At 46.9% G+C, this 12,479-nt stretch overlaps 1 long non-coding RNA gene across 1 annotated transcript; it reads right to left on the bottom strand.

Annotated features, from left to right (window-relative positions):
• Nucleotides 1-7,563: 7,563 nt before the first annotated feature.
• On the bottom strand, nucleotides 7,564-12,468 carry LOC126947344 (uncharacterized). The gene is made up of 2 exons (XR_007723026.1): nucleotides 11,650-12,468; nucleotides 7,564-11,446 (listed from the first exon to the last, which is right to left on the bottom strand). It is a non-coding gene; the product is annotated as an uncharacterized LOC126947344 (long non-coding RNA).
• Between the last annotated feature and the right edge of the window lie 11 nt (nucleotides 12,469-12,479).

Genomic DNA, 12,479 nt, shown 5'->3' with positions numbered 1-12,479 from the left:
TGATACTTCAAGCTACAACTATCAATGTGTAAATTAGTTTGGAAGTCGCCTTATCATTAAACATTTCACAAGCAAGCAGTCAGAGGCACCTAACCCGGAGGCCTCTTTTCTTCTCTGAGCCAAACTACCTTGGACTCAAAGAAAACGGCACATGGAGAGGGGGCTGGATCTCCAGCGCCCATTCCTAGGGAGCCTCCTGGGGAGCAGATATGGAGGGAGAAGCCCTGGGTTATGGCACTGCCGTACTAAAGAAAAATCTATTTGGGTAAATGTAAGCACCAGACTTAAGAGATTAAGCAAACCATGAAAAGAAACCACTAACCACAGCTTCTCCAAAACAGAACTAAACTCCCTTTAGTTTGAATTGGAAAAGCAGAAGTGATGATCAGGATACAAAAAAAAAAAAAAAAAAAAAAAAAAAAAATGACACAGTATCTGAACACAGGAGAATAATCAAGGGCCACTGTCTCTTCCTGTGTCAGTGGGAGCCTCGCATCTAAGCTGGATTTAGAAGGTTGCTACTTTGGACTGAAAGGTATCCCCAACCCTAGTTTGTAAGCAAGTGGAGCAGAATGCTTCAATTATTTCAAGGTTTAGCGGTAAAGCTCTGCAACTCTCACAACCATTTTAATTGGTGTGAATTTTAAAGTGACTCAATCTGTTGGCTGGAGTATCTAACGGCTTAACCACGGGGTCACGTTGGAAAATTTTTCCAATTGCTTTTGTTTTTCCTACTGAAGATGCATTTGAACGTTCTTGTAGTTTGCAGTTGGCTGGTTCTGATGTTTGGTCCTGAGGAAGCCCAAGTATCCGTAGAGGAAGAATCTGAAACCTCAAGCCACTCGAGTGCTGTCTGGGCAGATGGAGACCCCAACCCGAGGGCCACTGACGGGCTCAGCATGGGCGCAGGGCCGCCCGATGCAACAGGCCACGTATTTGCCGGTTACAAAACATCATAAGCACACACCCCCAGGTGTGCACACACGCTCTGTACACATCTGTCCCTATCAACACCAGCACACACCCCCAGGTGTGCACACACGCTCTGTACACGCTCACGTCTGTCCATGCCAACAACAGCACACACCCCGAGGTGTGCACACACACGCTCTGTACACATCTGTCCCTGCCAATGCCAGCACACATCCCCAAGGTGTGCACACACATTCCATACGCGCTCACATCTGTCCCTGCCAATGCCAGCATACACCGCCAAGGTGTGCACACACGCTCTGTACACACTCACATCCCTCCCTGCCAATATGAGCACACATTCCCAGGGGTGCACACAGGCTCTGCACATACTCATGTCTGTCCCTGCAGCCTGAGTCAAACAGTCACAGAGAGGCAGAGGAGGAGGAAGAAGGATGCGATGGGCACTAAGGTCCTGGGCCAGTTCCCCTCCCTACCTCGGGAGAGACCCCTCATGTGATCCTGCCATCACTCACCCTTCCGCCTCCATCCTCCATCCTCCCACAGGGATCAGGAGGATGCCCACTGCACAGAGCTGTGATGAGCATGAACAGAAGATGGCAGGAGCTCACGCCAAGGTGCTGAGCACGGGGCCTACGGAGTGCTTCTTTCTGCTGTGGCTGACATCATCAAACAAGAGACTGACACAGCTTCTGCAGAGAATGTCACTTGCTGAGAAACTGAAACGTGTGACCTAGGAGCCTGTGAAGGTCTAAGAACAAACCAACAAACCAAACGGTTTTGTTTGTTTTTCAAACACCATAGCCTGTTTTTTCTTTTTTTTCATGCTCTACCTTGGGTATCATTTAGTTAAATTTCAAAGTAAGTCCAATAAATACACAAAATCACAGGACTGAGCATGGAGCATTGTTTCACTTCATGTCCTCCAGCCTTTAGGACACATTAAGGAAAGACATGATTCCAGGATTCCCATTAGAAAGGCTGCCCTGAGGCACCTGCTGGGGCAGCCAAATTGCAGCTGTTGATGCTGCCCCCAAGCTGCTTGGATGAAGCAGAAGATTCCGGAGATCTCCTCTCTTCTGCCCCTTGTCCAGGAGAGAAGGTGGGGGGAGAAAGGTGAGAGAAGATAGGAAGAAGGAGGGGGGAAGGAGGGAGAGAGGAGGGGAGAGGGAGGGAGAGAGGGGGGAGGGGGGGGGGGGGGGAGGGAGGGGGGGGGGGGGGGGGGGGGGGCGGAGGGGGAGGAGGGGCATGTTCCATCCACCAAGGCAGCTACACTGCAGAGAGAATGGAGGGTGTGTTGCCTCTCAGGACAGCAAGTTCAAGCTGTTTATAATTGTTAGCATAAACAGTGACCAGCTGAGGACAGGGCTGTCATTGGAGTTGACGTTTTATTTTCATAGTTGATATTGGGGACCTGGACCTAAAGCACCGTGCCTTGCCCTTTTGCCAGATGGGCCTATGCTTCTCTATACTTGAGTCTATTTGACTAAATACCCGATATTGACTAGGAATTATGACGTGTAGGATACCCCTTACCACAGTAACGTCAAACTCATGTTCTAAATGCAATTTGTTCAGGGACTGGCTTCTAACTCTGGGTGGGAATGTTAAGCTCAGTCCAGTTCAATTCAGTAAGCATTTATCAAGAAACTCCTAGACCAAGAGCTCTGTTAGACACTGGGTATGGGGTGATGGGGATACGAAGATGTGGAATTAGAACTCGAGAAGCTCAAATGCTTCCATTTAATTCCCTAATGCAATTACTAAGCTTCAACCTGATGGCTGTAATGTCTAAATTCACTTTTTCTTTATTCCAGTTCTACATAACAAAGCGTAAATAATCACAGAGGAATGATTCTGTGTTGGACTATTCAGTGGACAGAGAAGAGCATTCTGACCAGTGTGAGACACTGTCTCCGTTCCCAGGGAGCCCGTGAGGTGGCTGCACAGAGCACACGCGTGAAGATTCAGGAGCACGAGCGTCAGGTGATGGGAGGGGCACGGAGGCAGCACCACAAAGATGCCTGCCGAGGGGCCGCTGCAGCCAGGCTGGCCGGGAAGGTCACAGGAGTGGGCACAGGCATCTCCCTCCAGCCGCACTTGGTTTTCAAGAGGACACATGCAGGGAAGGGGATGACACCGAAATGCTGTGGCGCTGAGGGAAGGAGAGGAGGGACACAGGGCCAAGGGCTGGCCACCATCCCTTGCGTCCCTGCCCCTATGAACGCTGCCAAAATCAGCCCCAACGGGGAGAAGTGAGATGGGTGAAAGAGGTGGACAGACTTGGCTTCCATGGAATTCACAGATTCCAGTCATTAAAAATCCCTTCTGAGTTTTCATCTGGAAAACTTTGCAAATGTATTTAGCGACAAGAGGCAGAAGATGAAGCCAACACAGTTGGGCTCAAACCGCCGCCCTTCTCCTTCTCTCTGCATCCAGGACCCACCCTGAGCCCCTGAGTGCGAGGACCCGGAGCTGCCCAGCCCAAGGGAGCGGCCCCTGACCAGAGGAGGGAGCCGCACAGCGGGGCCCCCAGCACGTGGATGGCAGGATCTGTGCTATGTCAGTCCCAGGGCCCCAAGCAGAGAAGGCCTGGGGCTCCCAGCTGAAGTTTTGCTGTCTCCTCTGTCACCAAAGTCGAGAAGGACTGAGTGAGACCAACGTCGGACCTGCTGGCTCCTCGGTGGCTGCCGATGTGGCCCTCAGGCTGCGGGTGAAACCCTCTAGGGAAGCCGAGACAGTGGCTAGAATCACAGCCACGAGTGTTCCAGGGGCCCTAAAACACAAGCGCAGCCTGAGGAAGGCAGCGCCCGCTCAGATCCCCGTCCAGGCTTGTGTGCCACACTCGAGAGGCACACGGCACCAGAACATGGCGCTTTAAGTGACTTTGTGGGGTGTAGGAACACAAAGTGGGGCCTCGAGTGGCTCAGAAGTCACTCCCACCAGCCCACGGGGACCCGGGCGGCCCCTCTGGATGTGGCTGGCGTCTCTCCAGGGCGGGCTCCAAAGTCCTATGGAGGAGGTGAGTGTCGGTCTTGCTCTGAGGAAGGACCCTGACAAGTATCCTGAACATGCGGGCACACAGCTGGCTGACTCATCTGAAGGGACCTGTTGAGCCACTAGCCAGGGAAGGCTGGAAAGAACTCGACTAACACACGATCCCTGCCCAGGCGCCCACCTGGGCCGCCCACGAGAAAACTAGGGAAGCTGTGAAGACGGAGGTGTGCACGGGGCTGGGAGAACCCTGGGAGAAGCCGCACTGGGGACAGGGAGGGACGGAGGGCTGGGCCCCACAAGCAAACGAGGGAGGCGCTCAGTGCCATGAAGACCCCGCTGCACCCACAGCTGCAGGCCTGGCTGGCAGCATGACCGTGGCTTCAGGCGCGGGCCCAGGAGCACGTGTGTTTGGCAGGAGCTGCCCTCCTGGAGCCGCCTACGGGTACCGTCATTTTAGAGGCAGGTACCTGATATCAAGGATGACAATCCACCATGCCACCCTGAATTACAGCCATGTCCTCAGCGGGTCACTATTTACGCTGACAATTACAAAGAGTTTGAACTCGCTGTCCCAAGAGGCAACAAGCCCTTCATTATCACGGCCGCAAGCCTCTGTGCGGCCCTCCTCCCCCTCCGCTTCCCGTCGGGGCAACCTGAAGTCCCATGACAGTGACTCAGAGCCAGCCCAGTAGCTTCAGTGCAGGAAAAATCACAAAAACTCAAACACATCCTAAACATGGGCAGTTGGTAGGAGCTGATTCCTAAATTAAACCTGTTCGGAGGCTTTCTGGGCTAGCACAGCTCTGATAACAGGCTTGCGCTTTTTGCTCCCCCTGAAGGGCGGCGAGGAGGCCGGACTCTGCCATTCTGCAGGCTCCATACATGGAGCCTGCCCTGTGGCATCGGTGGCCTGTGCCAGACAGTGTGACCGTCGCCCGCAGTGAACACTCGGCACAGCAGAGCAGGCTTGGGGAAGAACAGAAAGTGACCTCTAAGCCTGCAGAAGACACTAAGCCACACACGGCCTCACGTGCACTGCGTGTCAATCACGGCCGAAGCAGGAATGAGCTCTTAATAGTTCCAGTAAATGCAAAGGCCGCCCTGGAAAACTGCGTGAACCTTTCTGACAACTCACAGGTAGGTAGCTACTGCCTGAGACACGAAGGTAAAGAATTCACCTGAAACTGCATATTATAAAACTTATTTTTAAATGATGGCACTTAATTTGAAAGACTCCCAAAGAATACTGCATTAGAAAGTGACACAGTGAAACCGTGAAGCTGACCACAGGAGTCCCTGGAAATTTCACCAAATGTTGTGTCAAAACTGGGAAACAGAAGAACCGCACCTGATGAAACATTCGATTAATCACTCGAGTCCTCCCCACATACGAAGCTATGTTAAAAAGTGTTCCAAAGGTGGAGAGGATGATATTTCTTCCGATTTCGCAGGGGATGTACACCACCCCTGCAATATGGTTCCTAACATCCAGGGGGCGAGAGGATGATATTAGTCTCAATATTGCAGGAGGTGTACACTCCCTAGTGACATTGTTCCTAATATCCAGGGAAGTAGAGGAAGATATCACTCCCAATAGAGCAGGGAGTGTACACCCCTTCTGTGACATTGCTCCTAATAGCCAGCGGGGGAGAGGAAGATATTACTCCCAGTATTGCAGGGGATGTACACCCCCTTGTGATATTGTTCCCTATATCCTGGGAGGGAGACGATGATACTCGTGGCAATATCGCAGGGGGTGTACATATCCACTGTGATATTGTTCCGAATATCCAGAGGGAGAGAAAATGATGTGACTCCCAATATCACAGGGTGTGTACATCCTCCTGTGATATTGTTTCTTATATTCAGGGAGAGAGGATGATATTACTCCCAATATCGCAGTGGTTATACACACCTCCTGCGATATTGTTCCTAATATCCCGAAAGGGAGAGCAACATATTTCTCTCAATATGGCAGGGGGTGTACACCTCCTTTGTAATATTGTTCTTAATATCCATGATGGGAGAGGATGATATGACTCCCAATATCGCAAGAAGTGTACAGTAGCCTGTGATACAGTTCCTAACGTCTAGGTGGGGAGAGGATGATATTACTGCTCATATCGCATGTGTTGTAAAACTCCTTTGATATTTTGCCTACAATCCTGAGGGGAGAGGGTGATATTGCTCCCAATATCGAAGAAGGCGTACACCCCCCTGTGACACTACACCCAATATCCACGTTGGAAGACGAAGACATTACGCCCAATATCGCAGGGGATGTACACCCACCCTGGGATATTGTTCCTTATATTGAGAGGGGGGAGAAGATGCTATTGCTCCCAATAACGCAGGGGCTGTGGCGGTACACCCCTCCTGTGATATTGTTCTTAATATCCTAGGGAAGCGAGGATGATATACTACACCCAGTATCGCAGGGGGTGTACACCCACCCAGTGATATTGTTCTTAATGTACTCCACCTCCCACCACCAGGGATATCGGTCCTAATATCCAGGGGAAGAGAGGATAACATTATGCCCTATATCACAGGGGAGTGTACACACCCTCTGTGATGTTGTTCCTAGTATCCAAAGGTAGAGACGATGATATTACTGGCCATATCGCAGGGGGTGTACACCCTTCTGTGATACTGTTTTTGACATTCAGTAGGGGAGAGGACAACATTAATCCTAATATCACAGAAGGTGTACAGACCCCTGTGATGTAGACCCTAATGTACAGGGGAAAGAGAAGACTATTGCTCTCAATATCACAGGGGCTGTAACCACCCTGCCCCCTGTATATTGTTCCTAATATGCAGAGGGGTGGAGGCTCATAGTACTCCCAATATACGAGAAGGTGCACACACACCTGTGATAGAGTTCCTAATATCCAGCGGGAAAGAGGCTGATTTTACTTTCTTTCGATATCGCAGTGGGTGTACACAGCCCCCAACCCTAGGATATCGTTCCTAATATCCAGGCGGGAAGAAGATGACATGGCTGACAATATCGAAGTGGGTGGACACTTCTTCAGTGATATGGTTCCTCTTATTCAGAGGGTGAGTGGATGATACTACTCCCAATAAAGTAGGAACCATACAGCCACCTTGGGATTTTGTCCTTAATAACCACAGGGGAGAGGTGATATTACTACCAGTATTGCAAGGGGTGTACACCCCTCCTGTGATACTGTTTCTTATATCCAGGAAAGGAGAAGATGGTGTTAGTACCAATATTGAAGGGATGGACAGCTGCCATGGGATATTGTTCTAAAGATACAGGTTGAAAGAAAATGAGATTCCATCCAATATAACAAGGGGTGTATACCCCGCCTGTGATATGAATCCTAAAACCTAAAAGAAGAGAGAATGACATTGCTTCCAAAAACACACAGGGTGTACACCCACCCTGTGATATTGTTCCTGTCATCTAAAGGAAGAGATGATGATACTACTCCCACTACCGCCAACCAACTACCACTTCTTTAAGCATCTTGACAACTTTTTGCAGGGAAAACAAGTACACAACCAGCAGGATGCAGAAAATGCTTTTCAAGAGTTCATCCAACCCTGAAAGCACAGAATAAACAAGTTTATTTCTCATTGGCAAAAATGTATTCATTGTAATGGTTTCTTTTCTTTTTCTTTTTTTTTTTTTTTTTTTTTTTTTTTTTTTTTTTTTTTTTTTTTTGACAGAGTCTCACTCTGTCACCCAGGCCAGAGTGCAAAGGTGCAATCTCGGCTCACCGCAACCTCTGCCTCCTGGGTTCAAGAGATTCTCCTGCCTCAGCCTCTTGAGTAGCTGGGATTACAGACACATGCCACCACTCCCGGCTACTTTTTGTCTTTTTAGTAGAGACGGGATTTCACCATGTTGGTCAGGCTGGTCTCAAACTCCTGACCTCCTGATCCGCCTGCCTCAGCCTCCCAAAGTGCTGGGATTACAGGCGTGAGCCACTGTGCCCAGCCCATTGTAATGGGTTCTATTTTGATTAATAAAGATGTGTTGCAGCCTAGTTATACAAATTTAAAATTCATGGTCCAAAACCACAATTACTTTTGCACCAACCTAATACTTTAAGAATTAAAAGAAGCCTTTATATTAGAGAGCCCATGGATGATAAAATCATAAAGAATATTACAATCTCCATAACCCACAAACTTGGTAACTTAGACCAACTGGATGAATTAAAAGACACAATCTATTAATACTAAAACACAGGAGAAATAGGTAATCTATATATATTGATATCTATTAATAAAATGGAATCAATACCTAATAACCTTACAGAAAACTTATATATTCCATAAATCTGACATTCTGTCATGTTATTCTAACTGGTGGGATTCAGGGATTTCCATTTTGATAAGAACATAGGTGAGTCTCACACACTTAATTTTAGTGCTCATTGGTCAGAAAAGCCATGTCCACTATAGGATACTGCGGAGCAATGCGTTATGGAGAATTTAGGCAAGATAATATGATTTTCAGAGTTAAAGGAAGACAACCTGATTTATGTACAGTAATTCCTCATAATATCATAGGGGATACCATATTTAAACTTTGGGGTATCCCCAGGTATAATTCTTATTTGAGCCACCTGTGAATTTCAGACACGGAGGCTTCCCAACTTTGGTGGCTTTCAATAAATGTGGAAGTTAACTCACAACCTATTTTGTGGAGGCATAAAATTCAATGAGCACTCATTTAACCTTTTATTTTAAATATTATTTTTGTAAACTTGCATTTCCAATTAGTTGAAATTTTAAACCTGTTTCAGTTCTTATCCACTTTTTTTTTCCCCCCCCCCCCCGAGACGGAGTCTTGCCCTGTCACCTAGGCTGGAGTGCAGTGGCATTGTCTCGACTCACTGTAACCTCCGCCTCCCAGGTTCAAGCGATTCTCCTGCCTCAGCCTCCCGAGTAGCTGGGATTACAGGTGCCTGCCACCACGCCCAGCTAATTTTTGTATTTTTAGTAGAGATGGGGCTTCCCCATGTTAGTCAGGCTGGTCTTGAACCCCTGACCTTGTGATCTGCCCACCTCGGCCTCCCAAAGTGCTCGGATTACAGGCCTGAGCCACCGCACCCGGCCTCTCCACTCTTTTTAGGTGGAGGGGAGTAAGGGTTTCTTGGAATTAGGAGGAACTCCCATGTACCCAACCCATTTGGGTAAATTTCTTCCTTCAGAGTTTTTCAAATCAGCATCACCATTGTTAAAGGCCTCCCACATGGTAATAATTGTGCTACAGGGTTTTATAAACATGAAGTCTATGTTTGGCTGAATGAACCTCCTTGCTGTGGCACAAGGGGGCCATAGGTGTTTTCACCAATTATGAAGCGGGTTCACTGTGCAATGGCTACCAACTTTTCTGAGTACAATGAGGCCAAATACATTCATAGATAAATTCCATGAAGTGAATTTATTACTTACAAATAGCAAACAAAAGACAACAGAAGTCTAGGATTCAATATGAACCACTACCACAAGATCAGGAAGGCTACCCAGAGCAGATGGATGGAGTTTTGACTATAAATGCTTCACTTGCACTACAACTGAGGGACCCCAGAAAGCAGCCCACATTGGGTTTTCTCCCAGGATGTGGTTTGCTGGACACAAGCGTTAAAGGCCATTCTGTTTCGAGCAGGGCCTATAACAGAGCCTGGGCTGTTCTGACCAATGTCACTTGATTATCAGGATATTGCCTTCCCAGCATATCATACAGTAATCTTGAGAACTACCAGTAAGAAAGGGAGGAAAATGGCCCTGCACCCTTAAAACTGAAGGATCAGGATATTTGCTGTGACAGAGGCACAGACAGTAGCGACAGAGTGTTCTTGTGAGCCATCTACTAGTTCTCTTAACTGGAGCGTGGCACCAGACCGCTTTTCTATTTCCTTTCAATGGAAACTATTTCAGAATATTTTGAATTTCTACATCTATAGAGTTGTGGCACATGATCACTGGCAGTGTAGACTCTCTGCATGGTTAAAGGAAAGAGTTCAGAAGCCCATCAACCCACATTGGAGGAGACCACCTAATCCTCCAGAGAGTGTCACTCCATCTTCCTGGGGTTAGCTCCACATGCAGTAAGGCCACTATAACTAAGGCCGTCAAGACTTGCAGTCCGAAGATGAGACTTTTGACATGCTGATAAGCAGCAGTGATAAGAAAAGCCCACACACTGGTCAGGAATTTTTCAATGAAAGCAGCTGAGACGCTTCTTCATATGCTTCGGTAGGGGCTAATATCAAACTATTTCTTCCCATTTTCTTTACTCAGCAGTGCCTGAACCATGAGGCACCATAGATGTACACCTCATCAGGAGGGTGTATGGTACAGCAGCAAGGGGAGCAGCAGCACAAGAAACAAACAAGGCCACTACTTCTGCTTACATAATAACTATTGTCTTGGAGTGTAAAATAATTAATAATGTTCACATGGCTGCCCTAAGCACACAGAGATGGTGACCAGAGCAGATGCAGGGACTACAGAGATACAGCCTGATTCTTGCTAATTAGGACTTAAGTGTTGGCTTATGTGCTGTGCTTTTGTGCATTCATAAGCCAGGGCCTCAAAACTGCCTGCTAAGCACAGGCCAAAGGTCATGCTGGGGTGCAGTTAAACATTGATGTCTAGGAGATGAGAGCATTTTAGTGTGGAAGAAGATGACAACACCTGAAGACCACAAAACACTGTGCAGACCAAAGGGAACGCCCATCGTCAGCTCACGGTTCTGACCCAGGTGACTGCTGATGTGTTACGGAACAGTCAGCCCACAGCAGGTAGGTCAAGTTGAGCTGGTGTCCTGCATGAGGGCTGATCCATTCCATTCGTGTTGCCAATTGTTTCAATAGCGTCTCATGCACCCCACTGGTGAGGAAGGAATTAGCACCCTACGTTTACTGGCACCGTTAAACACATAAATCTATATTACTAAACAGATAAGCCAGATATCAGTTATTAATTACATACAGGAGGATGGTGTAAGCTCCCACAGGCCCAAACAGGGATTAACTTGAGCGTAGAGAGTGGTATAGCATTTAAAAAGTGAGGATATTCCTTTTTTTTTTTTTTTTTTTTTTTTTTTTGACACAGAATCTCGCTCTGTCACCCTTGCTGGAGTGCAGTGGTGTGATCTCGGCGCACTGCAAGCTCCGTCTCCCGGGTAAACTGTATGTACTTAGGAATTAATACCAACTCATTATTAGCAAAAAAAAATATCTTTACATCAAGAGTAGTTTTTTTTCATTTAATAAAAATAGGTGGGATGTGTATAATGGACAAGGGATAATCAAAATTTGCCAAATGAGGCTAGTAAGACAATCCCAAGAATTCACAATCATTATTCACTGGTCCATTAATCACAGGACAATACATACAAATGAAACTTACCTGACCGGGCGCAGTGGCTCATGCCTGTAATCCCAGCACTTTGGGAGGCCGAGGCGGGCAAATCATGAGGTCAGGAGTTCAAGACCAGCCTAGCCAACATGGTGAAACCCTGTCTCTACTAAAAATACAAAGAATTAGCTGGATGTAGTGGCGTTCACCTGTAGTCCCAGCTACTCGGAAGGCTGAGGCAGGAGAATCGCTTAAACCCAGGGGGCGGAGGTTGCAGTGAGCCGAGATCGAACCACTGCACTCCAGCCTGGGCAACAGAGTGAGACTCCATCTCAAAAAGAAATAATAATGAAATAAAAAAATTAAACTTACCTACATATTAGAAAAACATCCAAATTCAACCATGAATCCAGCACATTATCAAATGAATAGACAAAAATTCTACCAACAGACTTAAGAAAATATCATTATCTATGAAATTCAAGTACTACTGCTTAAAGAACATTTACAGAACTCTCACCTCAAGGTTTCCCTGCAAAACAAGGTGAAATGCATACTCAAGACTCTTTAAGAATGGGCCACTGATAAAAACAATATACTTGTAACTTGTGTAACATTTCATAGATTTTTTTCAAGCACTGCACGATAATTAATTTGCATCAGGCTTTCCAAATTAGAAAAGCTTCACTTATAGAACTTCTTTCCCGTGGGAGTTTTCACACGGCTTTTCAAGTAAATGTTAAAACTGAAAATATTCTTGCAGTTTCTAAACTATTAGAGTTTTAATCCTGTGTACGTTCTTGTATTTACAAGGTCCAGCCAGCTACAGCGTGCATTTTCATATGTCCTTGAGTGGGTATGAGAGAAATGAAACACTCAAACATTCTGGACATTCATAGGGTTTTTCTCAGGAATGAGCTGATGTCTTCAAATGGAACTAATACAACCGAAGGCCTTACCATAAATTTAAATTCAAAACCTTTTCTCCACTCTGAGCCCTCCCAAATCTTCAGGAAAATCTGAAGGCTTGACCACATTTCCTACATTCTTAAGGTTTCTCTGCAGTGTGAGCTCTTTCATGTTTATGAGGGAATGGGAAAGAGTAAATGTTTTACCACATTTCTTACATTCAAGGGGCTTTATTTATTTATTTATTTATTTTTTTTGAGATGGAGTCTCACTCTGTCGCCAGGCTGGAGTGC

This window comes from Macaca thibetana, unplaced genomic scaffold (assembly GCF_024542745.1).
Source record: "Macaca thibetana thibetana isolate TM-01 unplaced genomic scaffold, ASM2454274v1 unplaced_scaffolds155, whole genome shotgun sequence".
In the NCBI taxonomy this organism is placed as follows: Eukaryota; Metazoa; Chordata; class Mammalia; order Primates; family Cercopithecidae; genus Macaca; species Macaca thibetana.
Note: the sequence above shows the minus strand (reverse complement) of the source record. Positions and strands in the feature narration are given on the sequence as shown.